The sequence below is a fragment of the Suncus etruscus genome, chromosome 19, assembly GCF_024139225.1.
Source record: "Suncus etruscus isolate mSunEtr1 chromosome 19, mSunEtr1.pri.cur, whole genome shotgun sequence".
NCBI classification, from domain to species: domain Eukaryota; kingdom Metazoa; phylum Chordata; class Mammalia; order Eulipotyphla; family Soricidae; genus Suncus; species Suncus etruscus.
In genome coordinates, this window is record NC_064866.1 from 21213507 (window position 1) to 21228666 (window position 15160).

The 15160-nt window shown below is 35.7% G+C and overlaps 1 pseudogene; it reads left to right on the plus strand.

Moving 5' to 3' along the window:
• The first annotated feature begins 1065 nt into the window (after window positions 1–1065).
• Window positions 1066–9390, plus strand: LOC125997142 (60S ribosomal protein L26-like; annotated as a pseudogene).
• The last annotated feature ends 5770 nt before the right edge of the window (window positions 9391–15160 follow it).

The window sequence follows — 15160 nt, forward strand, 5'->3', positions numbered from 1 at the left end:
GAGTTTAATACACATCACTTTATCCCCTTTCAGCTCCCAGTTCTTGTCCAGAGTGATCAGTTCCAAATATTATTGTCATAATAGATCATTCTCTATTCTATCTGCACTCACATCTCTATTTTATTAATATTTTTTGATTTTTGGGCCACACTTGGTGACACTCAGGAGTTACTCCTGCTATGCTCTCAGAAATCGCTCCTGGGTTGGGGGACCAGATGGGGTGCCAGGGGTTTCCTAGGCTAGTGCGGGCAAGCCAGGCACCTTACTATTTGTGCCACTACTCCGGCCCCTGCACTCACACCTCTTTATGGAAAGCTTCCTACCATGAATCTGTCCTTCTGAACCCCATCTCTATTGTCTCTAAATATTATTACCTTTCTATAATATTATTCTATATTATAATATGGTGATATTATATATTAATAATTATAATATATGATTATTTAATTATAATATTGCCATATAATAGTACGGTAATAATATTCAGAGACATTATTACCATACTATATTTTATTTTCCTTATATCCCACAGATGAATGAGATTATTCTATGTCTATACCTTTTTTTCTGACTCATTTTACTCAGCATAATATTTTCTATGTCCATCGATGTATAAACAAACTTCATGAGTCATTTTTTTCCTAAAAGCTGCATGATATTCTGTTGTGTATATGTATCAGATACTTTAGCAACTCATATGTTGTTGGGCACCTGGATTGTTTCCAGATTCTGACTATTGTAAATAGCATTGCAATGAAGATAGATGTGCATAGGGCATTTTTGTATTATGTTTTTGTGTTCCTAGGGTATATCCCCAGGAGTGGTATTGCTGGATTATATTGGAGCTCAATTTATAGTTTTTTGAGGAATGTCCATATTGTTTTTCAAAAAAGCATTCCTACCAGCAGTGAATAAGAGGTGTTGATCCTTGTTAAATGCATTCTATGCATCTATTGGTGTGATCATAAGATTTTTTATTTTTCATTTTGTTGATATGGTGTATTATATTAATTAACTTGCATATGTTAAAACATCCTGCATCTATGGAATGAATTCTACTTGGTCATGGTGTATGACCTTATTGATAAGCCATTGGATTCTGTTTGTAAGTATTTTCTTGAGAATATTTGCATCTGTATTCATCAAAGATATTGGCCTGTTGTTCTCTCACTTTTTTTTTTATGGTGTACTGTCTGCTTTTGGTGTCAGGGTGATATTTGCTTCATAGAAACTGGGAATGTTTCTGCTTTTTTTTAATTTCCTTTAAGAGTCTCAGAAGGATCGGCAGTAGGTCCTCTTTAAAAGTTTGTAAACTATTTAACATTTTAATTTCCTTGTGAAGCATTATTATATTGAGTTTTGTCACTATTTCCACGACTACTTTAAGGCCTTGAAGGTTGCTTGTGATAAATCTGCTATGAATCTTTTTTAAAATATATTTTTATTTAAACACCTTGATTACATACATGATTGTGTTCTTTAGTCATGCAAAGACCACCACCCATCACCAGTGCAACATTCCCATCACCAATGTCCCAAGTCTCCCTGCTCCCCACCCAACCCCCGACTGTACTCTAGACAGGCTTTCTATTTCCTTCATACATTCTCATTATGAGGATAGTTTGAAATGTAGTTATTTCTCTAACCAAACTCATCCCTGTTTGTGGTGAGCTTCATGAGGTGAGCTGTAACTTCCAGCCCGTCTCTCTTTTGTGTCTGAAAATTGTTATTGCAAGAATGTCTTTCATTTTTCCTAAAACCCATAGATGAGTGAGACCATTCTGCATTTTTCTCTTTCACTCTCTGACTTATTTCATTCAGCATAATAGATTCCGTGTACATCCATGTATAGAAAATTTCATGACCTCATCTCTCCTAACAGCTGCATAATATTCCATTCTGTATATGTACCACAGTTTCTTTAGCCATTTGTCTGTTGAAGGGTATGTTGGTTGTTTTCAGAGTCTTGCTATGGTAAATAGTGCTGCAATGAATATAGGTGTAAGAAAGGGATTTTTGTTTTGTATTTTTGTGTTCCTAGGGTATATTCCTAGGAGTGGTATAGCTGGATCGTATGAGAGCTCAATTTCCAGTTTTTGGAGGAATCTCCATATTGCTTTCCATAAAGGTATACCCCTTCTTCTTTCTTGATGTGTGCTTGCAAAGCTATAAATTTTTCTCTCAGTACCGCTTTTGCTGTGTCCCATAAGTTCTGATAGTTTGTGTCTCTATTTTCATTTGTTTCAGTAAGGTTTTGATTTTCTCTTTGGTTTCATCTTGGACCCACTGGTTATTCAGTATTAGGCTGTTTAACTTCCAGGTATCCCTTTGTAGTTCACATATAATTTCAGGGCCTTGTGGCCAGCGAAGGTAGCCTGCAAAATTTCTATCCTCTTGATATTATGGAGATACGTTTTATGTGCTAGCATGTTGTCTCTCCTGGAGAATGTCCCATGTACATCAGAGAAGAATGTGTATCCAGGTTTCTGGGGATGGAGTATCCTATATATATATATATATATATATATATATATATATATATACATATATATATATACATATATATATATATCTACTAGGCCTCTTTCTTCCATATCTCTTTTTCAGGTCTAGTATATTCTTGTTGGCTTTCAGTCTGGTTGACCTATAAAGTGTTGACAATGCCGTGTTGAGGTCTCCCACAATTATTGTTTTGTTATTGATACTATTTTTTAAATTTGTCAACAATTGTATTAAGTATTTTGTTGGCCCATGATTCGGTGCATATATGTTTAGGAAAGTGATTTCTTCCTGCTGTACAAATCCCTTGATTAATACAAAATGTCCATCTTTGTCCTTTATAACTTTCCTGAGTATAAGTTTGCATCATCTGATATTAGTATGGCCACTCCAGCTTTTTATGGGTGTTGTTTGCTTGGATGCTTTACCTCCAGCCTTTTATTTTGAGTCTATGCTTGTTCTGACTATTCAGGTGCATTTCTTTTAGGCAGCAGAAGGTTGGGTTGAGTTTTTTGATCCATTTAGCCACTCTGTGTCTCTTAACTGGTGCATTTAGACCATTGACATTGAGAGAAAGAATTGTCCTGGGATTTAGTGTCATTTTTCTATCGAAGTTTGGTCTCTTTGTTGGTCAGTCTTGTCTTTTTTGTTTTGGTTTGGTTTTTGATTTTTCAGGCCACACCATTTGATGCTCCTGGCTAAGCACTCAGAAATTGCCCCTGGCTTGGGTGGACCATATGGGATGTTGGGGATCGAACCGCGGTCCTTCCTTGGCTAGCGCTTGCAAGGCAGACACCTTACCTCTAGTGCCACCTTGCTGGACCCGGTCAGTCTTGTCTTAAAGTAGGCCATTCAGTTTTTCTTCTAAGAATGGTTTTGAATCTGTAAAGTTTCTGAGCTGCTGTTTATCTGTGAAACCATGTATTCTTCCTTCAAACCTGAAAGTGAGTTTTGCTGGGTGCAGTATTCTAGGCAAAGCATTTATTTTATTGAGTTTTGTCACTATGTCCTACCACTGCTTTCTGGCCTTGAGTGTTTCTTGTGACAGGTCTGCGGTAAATCTCAAAGATGTTCCCTTGAATGTAATTTCTTTTTTTGATCTTGCTGCATTCAGAATTCTGTCTCTATCTGTGGGGTTGTCATTGTGACTAGGATGTGTCTTGGGGTGTTTTTTCTCAGGTCTCTTTTAGTTGGCACTCTTCGGGCATGCAGGATTTGATTGCATATATTTTTTAGCTCTGGTAGTTTGTCTCTTAATGATGTTCTTGACCATTGATTCTTCCTGGAGATTTTCTTTCTGGGTCTCTGGGACTCCAATGATTCTTAAGTTGTTTCTGTGGAGCTTATCATAGACTTCTATTTTCATCTGTTCCCATTCTTTGACAAATTTTTCCATTGTTTGATCATTTGCTTTAAGGCTTATTTCCAATCTCTTCTGCTGTATGGAGTTGTTATTCATCTCATCTTCCAGAGTACTAATTCTATCCTCAGCTGCTGTTAATGTGTGGAAAAACTCATCCATTTTTTTTTTCTTCAATTCATCTACTGAATTTTTCAGACCTGTTATTTCACCTGAAATTTCAGTTTGGAGTTTTCTGATTTCTATCTTCATATTCTCTTGATTTTTATTAGTGTTCTCTTCTATACTTTCTTTGAGTTCTTTGAACATCTTCCATATTTAGACTCTAAACTCCTTATCTGAGAGATTGACTAGTTGGTTGGTCATGTTCTGGTTATCTGAGTTGCCGTCTTCATTCTCTATGTCTGGCGCTGGCCTGCGTTGTTTCCCCATTGGGTTTTTCTATGTGTTGTGGTTGTATTCATTGGCTAAATGAATTGGCTCCTCTCTTTCTGGGCGTGTAAACTCACCTCCAGGGAAGGCTAGCCTTCCGCAGATGAGCCACACACAGGATGAAATCAGGGCAAGAATGCAGCACAGCACAGAAGACAGGCAGATAGGGGTGCTGGCATCAGAGTTCCAGCAGAGTTCTAAATCTGCTATAAATCTTAAGTATGTAACTCTTGGTATGTTATTTTCCTTTTTGATATTGTTGCTGTCAGTATTATATCTCTGTCTGTGGTTTTCATCATTGTAACTAGGATGTGCCTAGGTGCTTTTCTTTGGGTGTCTTTTAGTTGGTACACTTCAGGCATCCTGGATGTGGTTGCATATACATTTTAGCTCTGGAACTTCTCAGCAATGATGTCCTTTGCTGTTGGTGTTTCATGGGGGTTTCTTCCTGGGTAATTTGGACTCCAATGATTCATTAATTTATTTTAAGGCTTTTTACTAGCCTCTTCTGTTATATGATGTTATTTTGCAACTCATCTTCCATCTCACAGATTCTTTCCTCAGCAGCTATTATTCTACTGGTGAGGCCGTCCAGTGAGTTTTTTTTATTTAATCTAGCAAGTTTTTGCATCTTGTTAGTTCAGTTTGAAGTTTTCTCATTTCTATTTTCATATCGTCTTGAGTCTTAGTTGTGGTTAATTTGGTTCATTCCAAGCATTCAAAGAACACCCTTCACATCTCTTGTCTAAAGTACTTGTAAGAGAGGCTCTATAGGTGGGTAGTACTTGTTGGGTCTTCAGAGCTACCATCTTCATTATCTAGGCCTGGAAGAATTCTCCATTGTTTCCCCATTAACATCTTTCAGAGTGAGTGCTGTGCTGGGGTTCACTGACTAAAAGAAATATGTGGTGATGTATTATAGAGTAGTATTTGCACTCATTTCTGCACAGTTCTCCTCCTCCCTGCACAGTCCCTGGGGCATGGCCACACTCTATGATGGTGTGCCAGCCTCCCAGAAACTCTGTCTTAAGCCAGTTTTGATCATAATCTGACACATCTTGAAACATTTTCTTTCCTGAGTTTTCTGTGGCCCAATGGCTAGAAATTATTCATATAATAATACAAACACTGATTCAGTTTAGTTTATTTATATTAACAATTAAATAAGTATATTATACATTAGCAAATGATGTGACAATTTGCATATATTTATAGAAACACATTTATTAGAGCTTCATGGGATACAAACAGCTAAAAACAGTCTTTAAACAAATACCTACGAAATTAAGTGACGAGATGTAAGTCTCCTTGATTCTCCTAACTTTAAACTGTTGACCTCTAAATTGCTCAAGGTCATTCAGTTATTCAAAGAAGGCTTGTAGGAGTTTAGGTATGGGAACAAAATTAACAAAAAAAAGTCTGCTTAATGATTTTTCAGGAATCAGGGATTTGACTATCAAGAGACTTAGTCCTGAGATCAGTGGTCAATGTACTCTAATTTAGAAAGCTATTTTGTGGGCTAGAAGCAATTTTTTATGATATTCAGATAAATAGATTTTGTGAAATGAGAAAGAGAGAAAACAATAAAAAAAATCACAGGGCATTGCTGATGGGATCACTGTGAAGCACCAACTGGTATTTCTAGAAACTTTGGTTGGATTGGGAATTTTAAAAGTATCTTTAAATAGAAACTATATATGTTTAAAGTGTACATCATGATGATCCAATATATGTAGACATAATGAAGTATAAAAGAGTCATATACTAACCTAACACATATGCTATACTCAATAATAATAATAATAATAGTTGTTGTCAACTTGCCTGCATATTAAAACTGACTTGTTCATGTTTTGAAACTCCAGTTCCCCCAATATTTATTTAGGCATTTACAATACTGTAATATAGTTTCTGGCACAAGATGGTCTTATATTCACCCCCTCAGAGAGTTGGCATCCCTCCACCATCTCAGGATCTGCCTACCCCTAATCTCCACCACTAGATTGTGTTGTCTAGCTAAGTCTCAGTGTCCATTACCATTATCCAATAGAATAACTAAACTAAGTATGTTTGACTTATTTCACTTGTCATAATGTCTTCCATAGCATCTATGCTGTTGCAAATGGCAGGATTTCCTTTTATATCATGAATGATGTGTGTGTCTGTATAGTGTTAATTCAGCTATAGAAAAGTTATCTTTAAATAGTGGCTATATTTTACCTTGCAGTGAACATAGGAATGCAATTATGCTGCAAAGAATGAGAGAATGCAAATACAGCTTCAATATTTGTTTTTATTTTCTTTGAATAAATATCCAGGAGTGTACCTACTGGACCATATGTTGCTCTATTTTGATTTCTTGAGGACTCCATACTGTTTTCCATAATGACTATACCACTTAATATTCTCAGCATCAGTACACAAAGTTTCTTCTTTTCCACGTCTTCAACACTTGTCACAAGTGTTGCCATAACAATTGCATTGTTGGAAAACGTAACAACAACCTTTTATATTTTTGATCATAGCATTTTAACAGGTGTTGGGTGCTCTCTAACTGGGGTATTGATTTGCATGTTTCTAATGATTTGTGATAAACATTTTAAACATATCTTTGCCTGCTGTTATATCCTCTTTTGAGAAATTCAGATCCACTGTTCATTTAAAATTTTTGGTTGTTTCCTGGCAAATAATTTTCTTATACGTTTTGGATATTAACATTAAATATATGGTTTTACAGGTATTTTTTTCTATTCTGTCTTCTCTTCTGTCCAGAGTTAGTACTGGGGCCATATGCTAAATGGCTTTTGGTTTCTAGGCTACAGGGCCAGGTAGATACTAGTTTGTTTATGTACTGATTTGATTGCTTCCTTTGCTGTGAGGAAGCAAGTTTTTTTGTGGCAACCCCATTTGACCGGGTTTATGTTTGCTGTTCATGCACTTACAATCATATCTAAAAAATCACTTTCAATTATGTAGGTGCTCATCCTGGAGCTGAATAGTACAGTGAGTAAAGCATTTACCTTGCTTGTGGCCAACCCAAGTTTTGTTTTTTATATCCCATATCCTCATATCCCATGGTTTCCTAAACCATCAGAAATGATCCCTGAACACATAGCTAGAAAAATTCCCTGAGAATATGTGTGTGATCCCCAAACAAAACAAGCAAAGAGATGATTCCCCCTATGCTTTTTCTTATGGCGCTTTTGATTTCTGTAGAATAGTTGGAACTTTCCATTTTCATTTCTGATTCTTTCTTGGGAGGAGTAAGAGAGGATAGGTATCCATTCTTGGTAATACTCTGTTAGCTTCAGGAAAACACCCATAATGCTCAGGCTTCTTCAGAAATTATTTTCTCTTTAATGTATTTGGAATTATTACTGAAAAACTGACATCATTTAACAGTTTGCAAATTTCTGTTTCTCCTAATGGAGTCAACATGCTCATAGCAATTCCTTCATGAGTATTCATAAGCAAGTTTAAAATCAAAAGGAATGAAATTAATTAGAGGAACATTTTAGGCATTTTCTCTAAATGAAAAAAGTTAGGCTTCACAGAGTTTTAAACAAATGCACTTTCTGTAGCTATACATGTTGAATCATTATTGATAAAAAAGAATAAAATAATGTTATACATTTACATTTTACATGGTAAATAATAAAACAAATGAAGCAACTATGTTTACTATGATCTGTGCTCTGCTGCAGGACTGCTTGTTATGTATTTTTTATTCAGACTTTATGTAGTCCAGACCCATAATTTCCTATTTCTCACTGACTTGGCTGGCTGGCATGGTGCAACTTCATGCTTAGCAGTGAATCAGGGTATGGGCCAATTGCTTGGTGGATCAACTACTTAACAACAGCAGTAACTATCTGGTCAGGTATTGTTTGTTTTTCATTTTTTGGAACTCAAACCTAGGACCTCACACATGCAAGTTTCCTATTCTTGAGCTATGTCCCTCATAGCGGCCTTCTTCCTTCTGTATGTTTGTCTTAGAAAGAAAATGTTACTTCTGGGGTTATTGTAGTTATTTTCCAATGTTAAGCATAAGTTGAAATTTGTAGCACAATGGATTATGTACATAAGTAGAGACGGGAGTTGGGAGTACACAGAAACCTATCAAACCATTAAACACTATGTGCTACTGGCATTTATTTCTTTCTTTGTCCAGCTGTGTTTGTTTTCCTTGACTGACCAAGTAAAACAACAAAAGTGTACACAATGACCAAGATCAAAAATAGGATATTATTAAATATCCTGCTCTGTCAGAAAAATGACAATAGGATATTAAAAACACCTTTATGATGAAATTGGAAAATTTGAATGAACTACTGGAGATGCTTTTAGAAAATATCAATTAACTAAAATGGAATTAGGCATAAATATGAATGGCTATATAATTATCAGTAAAATGAAAAGATAGCTTACAAACTGTCTGTGGGCTGAAAAATCAATACTAAATATTGATATCAATATGGAGAAATTTATAATTTACACAGTAAATATCTGAAATTAGCAAGACAGTTTTACAATGTAACTGTAGAAGTGAAACGATAATTAAATATGCTAGCTACACAATGGAAATTAGTTTAAATTTAATAATATATAGTTTTAAGACATAAAGAATCTAGAAATTGCTCTTCCCTTCTGTGGCTATCACTGAAGTAGTAACAGCCAAAGTTAAATTTATTCCTTTTGTGACTTTTGGCCAGAGCAAGAACAATTAAGGCATTTCAATGCACCTTCCCATATTCACTTTTCCAAAAACTTAAGAGATAAGTACAATATGTGATCCATGCCCATTCAGAAGAACAATAGGCTCAGGTTGTGAGAGGCCAATGCAAAGGTCAGAAAATTGGAAAATTAGTCCAGGTTTTTAGGAAGAAAAATGTTATCTACATTAAATAAGTCTGGTGGGAAAAAGCAAATGGCACAACTGTCCACGTGGGCATTCTCCCCAGTAAGTTAGTTATTACTACAAGATCAAAAAAGATCCTTGAATGCAAAGCCAATTCTCACAAAGTAGGAAAGTAAAGGGCAAATATAAAGATAAACAATTGAGAAGATGCAGGAATAAAGTTATTTTATATACAACTTGATTAAAAAAGACTGTAGTGCTACACATTTGAACATCAATTAAGAGCTTATAACAATTTCTAAAAGCAGTACTAATAAGCAAAAGGAATATAAAAATAAACCTACAAAGAAAATAATAAAAGTATTATTAAAATAAACAAAAAGACTATAACAGAAGGAATGATAGCCATTAGTCACAGTTTGGGAGATTCAAATTTACTGGACGTTACTTTAGTAAGGACTAATTTGTTAATGAAATTTAATTTTAGCAAAATGTTTTAGCATTCTTGTTTCCTTGGGGCAAATTAAAATTCTAAAACTTCTATGAAACTACAAGGGTTAAAAACAAATTTTATTAATTTATGCTACATGATATTAGACAAAAATAGACAGGGTAATGAATAGAACAGTGAGTGTTTCTGAGAAAGAACAAAAGCAAAAAGAAAAAACCTAATAATCAACTTAAAGGTCTCTAGGCAACAAATAAAGTATATTGTGATATGTTGTCCTGGACAAAGTTTTTTAGTAGTAAACTTAGTTTACTACTGTGGTTCACCCATATGCTAAGATGAATTAAGAAGTTGTATTATACAGTTCCCTGCACCAGCACCAGAATTCAAACTCCCCCCATGGAGAGACCCTGATACCATTCTGCTACTGACTTGTTCCAGGGTAGGTTCATATAACACCCTAACGACAAGAAAAAAAGCAACAATTTGACCTACGGGCAGATTGCCCTTCCTCACCACCTAAAGGTGAGATGAAATCAGAAGATGCTTCATCCTAGGATATGTGCAAAAACCAAAATCTTGAACTACAGAAAACTGACTACAACTGTCACTGAGCAGAACTTTCCTGGGACTATAAAGAAAGACCTTGCAGTTTGAAGAGCCTATACTCAGTCTTATGACAGTATGCTTCAAGGGTAGAGACATCCTGTATCTCTTAGGCCAAGAGAATTTCCTTTCTGATTTCCTCAACATTTACATTTACATTTTTTCACCTATGCAAAAAAAAATAAAAATAAAGAGCCAAATCTGACCCCCTCCTTTTTTCCTTCTTTTAATTTTATTTCTATCTTCTAGATAGGGGATCCTGCCTTTTTTAAAGAATCATAGAACATGAATCATCTTGTTCTACCTCGTTTTGTATGTCCTCCTACAAATTGAGAAAAGAAAAAATAATGGATGGGACCCATGGGCCAAGTGGTCTCAGGAGCGTTGAGTGAAAATAAAAAGTGGTCAGATCTAAATACCCAAGCCAAAGTTAATGACAACAGAATCAGGAGATTCAAGCTATGACAAGTTATACACAGGATGGACTTATTGCACTGGCAGTCCAGGGGAAAAGTGTGGAGGTGGGGAATGCAAGCTGGGAACTGTCGTCAGTACTGGGAAGTCAGTACTGGTAGTGGGAAATGGCCCTGATTTGCTATCACTGTGTGCCTAGAACACAACTGTGAAGGACTTGTTGTTTGCATTGGTATCAATATAAAAATTATAAAAAAGAAGTTGTGCTATATACACACAATAAAATGTTACTCAAATAAAAGAAAAACAAATAGTCTCTTTTGCTGCAATATGGGTGAAACTGGAGGATATCACATTATGCAGCATAAATCAGAAGGAAAAAGACTAATATTAGAGGATGTCACATTGAGGTAGTATATAAAGAATGAAGGGCCGAAGCAATAGCACAATGTTAAGATGTTTATCTTGCACACAGCCGACCCAGAACTGACGTGGTTTTGATCCCCGACATCCCATATGGTTCCCCCAGCTTGCCAGGGACAATTTCTGAGCACAGAGCCAGAATAACCCTTAAGCATAGCTAGTTGTGCCCCCCCATCCAGAAAAAAAAAAAAGAAATTAAAAAACCCGTCAAAGTGAAAACCAAGCCTTGGATTCTGAAAACAGAATTGCAGTTATTACAGGTAGTGGTGAAGGAATGTAAGGCACCATCTTAGTAATGGCGGGAAATAGTCATTTTGGTGATAGAAATGGTATAGTAATGTACCTAAGACACATAAACAGCTACAGCTTTGTTTATTTGCTTTGTTGAAAAATTAATCACAGTGAGATACAGAGATAAAAGTTGTTGGTAGCTGAGTTTCAATCAAACTATGCTCCAACACCCATCCCTTCTCCAGTGTTCTTAACCTGCCATCAGTTTTCCCAGTTTCCCACCTGTTGCCCCTACCCTCTTTCTTCCAGTCTGCCTCTATGGCAGACACTTCTCTCTCTTTTGCTTTTTGACTCTTTTTTTCCTTTTAAGCATCCTGGTTTGTTATTGAAGGGGTTAGTTTGTTTTGGGGCTGAATATGCCAGAGCTTATTTCTGGCTTTGCATTTAAGGATCACTCCTGGTGGGCTTAAGGGATCATGTGTAGTAGTGTACGGGAACTAACCTCAGTTGGCTGCATGCAAAGCAAGCACCCTATCCCTTATATTGTTTCTCCATTCCTCAATATCTAAGGTTTTGTACCAATTCTATCTTTTATCTTTATGTCTGCCTGTCTTTCTGCCTTCTATCTATAAAAACAACTAAATACTTTTCCTACTATGAAAGCGTTCTTTTAGATTTTTCTTAAACATATATTTCAAGTACTTGTGAAATTAAGCATATCAGATAATTTAACAAATATTTACTAAGTAGATACTATGTTTGAGATACCTCTTGTTTTGTAGAGAAAAAAAAAACACAAAGAAATGATACACCAGTCCCTAGGATTTCAATTTTAATTGATGATTCATAGCCATAAATTTTTGTAGATGACAGAGAATAAAATGTTTATATAAAATATGAAAAGCTTTTAGCTGTTGTAGGAAACAAAAATAGAGTAATAGAGTTGCTAGGGGCAGAAGTGATAGCACAGCAGTAGGGCATTTGCCTTGCATGGAACTAACCCAGAATGGACTTGGGTTAGATCTCCGGCATCCCATATGATTCCCCAAGCTAGGAGCAATTTTTGAGTGCATAGCCAGGAGTAACCCATGAGTGTCACCGGCTGTGCCCCCCAAAAATAGAGTTGCTAAATGAAAATGATATATCTAAGATTTAAAGAAGATGCTGGGCTGGCCACTGAACTAATGTCAAAAAGGATAATAATAAGAGGGAGAAGAAACAATAGCCAGGGGTGATAGTGTAATGTAAATATAGGTGACTCTTCAACAACACAGATTTGAGCCTGTTCTGGAATGTTTTAAAATATTTATATTTGAAAAAATAGTTAAGATTTGTGACAATTTGTAAAAATAGATTGCCAACCTAGAAATTATGAAAGGATCTTTATAAATATCTGTCACAAACTCATACAAAAGGCCTATCATCTATTTTTATGCTATAAAAATCTATTTCTAAAAGTTAAGATTTAACAAAACTTGAACATACAAACACTTCAAATTACAGTTGGTGTCATTCATTCAGGCAAATTTAGAAAAATGCTACCAGCAAGTCTTTTGGGTCAATGACAAGCTGTTGTCAAATATGAAGGGGAGTTGGAATTTATACATCACCATCTTACTGCACCTGTTTTGGTGCCACCAAACTTGTCCAAAGATCATCTATAGCTTAGCATGGTTAAAGAGTAGTCTCAGAAATAAGAACTGTATTGAGAAGAGTGTAAAGAATTTGGTAGAGGGAAGAAAGTTAGTATAGGTATTAAGGTCCTTTCCTTATATGCACTTTATCTGAGTTCTATTCTTGGCATTGAATATGGTCCCTGGAGAAAGCCCTGCACCCCCAGTTCCTGCTCCCAGATATGGTTTCTGGACACAGAGCCAGGATTTAGCCCTAAACCCAGCTGGGTGTGGCCAGAAAATAAAATAAACAAAAGGAAGTTAGTAGAATGTAGAATCCAGGTAATTAAGACTTTACATTCCTTTTTATTAGTAGTATTATTTTGGCATGGGTGGGGTTGAGGGGACAGAGTTTGGGCATCATGCAGTTGTGCTCAGGGAAATCATTCCTGCTGGGGCTCAGAGGGTCTACTAGGCCTAGGGTCTAGGGGATTGAAACTAGTTCAGTAGTATGTAAGCAAGCATCTTAACCTCATGTTATCTTTTCAACTCCTTCTAAGGAATAGTATCCTGAAGATAACAAAGTCAAAAAATTTTAAATAGAAAAATGAGAAAATATTTGTAATTTGGACTGATAATAATTTGGAAAATGAATAGTCACTGAAGATCTGATATATTAGGACAAGATTATTCAGAGACAAGGCTAAACAATAAACTGAAGAAATTAAATATTTTAAAACAAAACAATAACTTTTGTTCCAACTGTCTAGTGCATAGACATTTCTTTGAAAAATGTCCAGATAATTGTCACTTTAATTTATCTGGCTTGTCATAGTAACTTGATAGTGAATAATTTCATGTGAATGAAACATTTATTCCTTCTTTGAATAGGGTACAGGATCTTAAGAAAAAATTGGTAATGCTTTATTAATGATGTGAGATATAACAAGAAAAACACAATATCAAGAATGACCTGATTTAAATTATTATGAATAAGTAAAGAGGAGGTCTTCTGACAGACTGTACAGTGTTTCAACAGCTGCCAATATTTGGTAGCTAGAGATTTATTCACATTTGTCCAAGAGATGGGTTAATGGCAATATTATAGATTATGGCAGCCATTCAGTCTTCCAGTTAGACAGCACCATCATTTGATAATGCCATTTGTTCAGTTAGGATTGATATACAGAGAGTGAGAAGTTAAGTGAATCTTCATGACATTCTATCTTTTAAAAAAGGAAACTTAGAAAAAAGATTAAGGGAGAGAGTTCATGCATGTTTTCCATTTAGATTTATTGGTATGTTGGCAGAGCGAAAGTTAAAAAGTGTATTCAAAACACCTAAAATGACAAGCTCTGATATTTCCTCTACTTGAGAACCTTTCATACAAAATTTTCTGGTACCTTAATTTGAGAGAGCTAATTACATGTGTATTCTAAGGGGTATTCTAGTATTATGCTCTGCATTTTATTTTATTTTTTTAGTTTTTGGGTCACACCTGGCAATGCTCAAGGGGTTACTCCTGGCTCTATGGTCAGAAATCACAGGCTTGGGGGACCACATGGGATAACCGGTATTTGAACTACTGTCTTTCTGCATGCAAGGCAAACCTACCTCCATGCTATCTCTCTAGCCCCTATGCTCTGCATTTTAAAGTATAGAACATACTAGCATTATTTTTGGAGGTCTAGAGTCTACATGTACGAGATCCATGCTATCTAGTTTAGTCCACTTTGAAAGGATCAAGTTTGCTATCTTATTTTGACTGAACACGATATTGCTAACAGATAAATTTACAAGCCAGAACTCTGCAAAGTCACATTGTAATTAAACTGTTCTAATACTGTTTGGAAAAAGCAATATAATTAATGGTACAAAAAGTATGCAATTAATGTTAAAAAGGAACTAAGTGATTAATTATCTATTATGTATAACAAATTATACCTAAACTTTGTGGCTGATAGTATGATCTCATGGTTTCTTTGACTGTAATCAATGAGGTGAGTATGGAATATTTGGGTGGCTTTGACTCAAGATGGCTCATGAGGTAGAAGTCTTGTTGGCCATAGTAGCAATGACCTTAACACTCCCAGTTGTGGAATATCCAAGATCACTCATGTTCTTATTGTCTAGACTCAATTCATTTTCAGGTGATGAGATGCTTTCAAGTGGTGTTCAAAACTCTGGGGGTCACTGCTTTGGATACTTGGCCAACCTGGCTAGTACTTCAGGGGTAGGACTCAAGGATTCAATGGTACAAAGCTTTGCAATGCTGG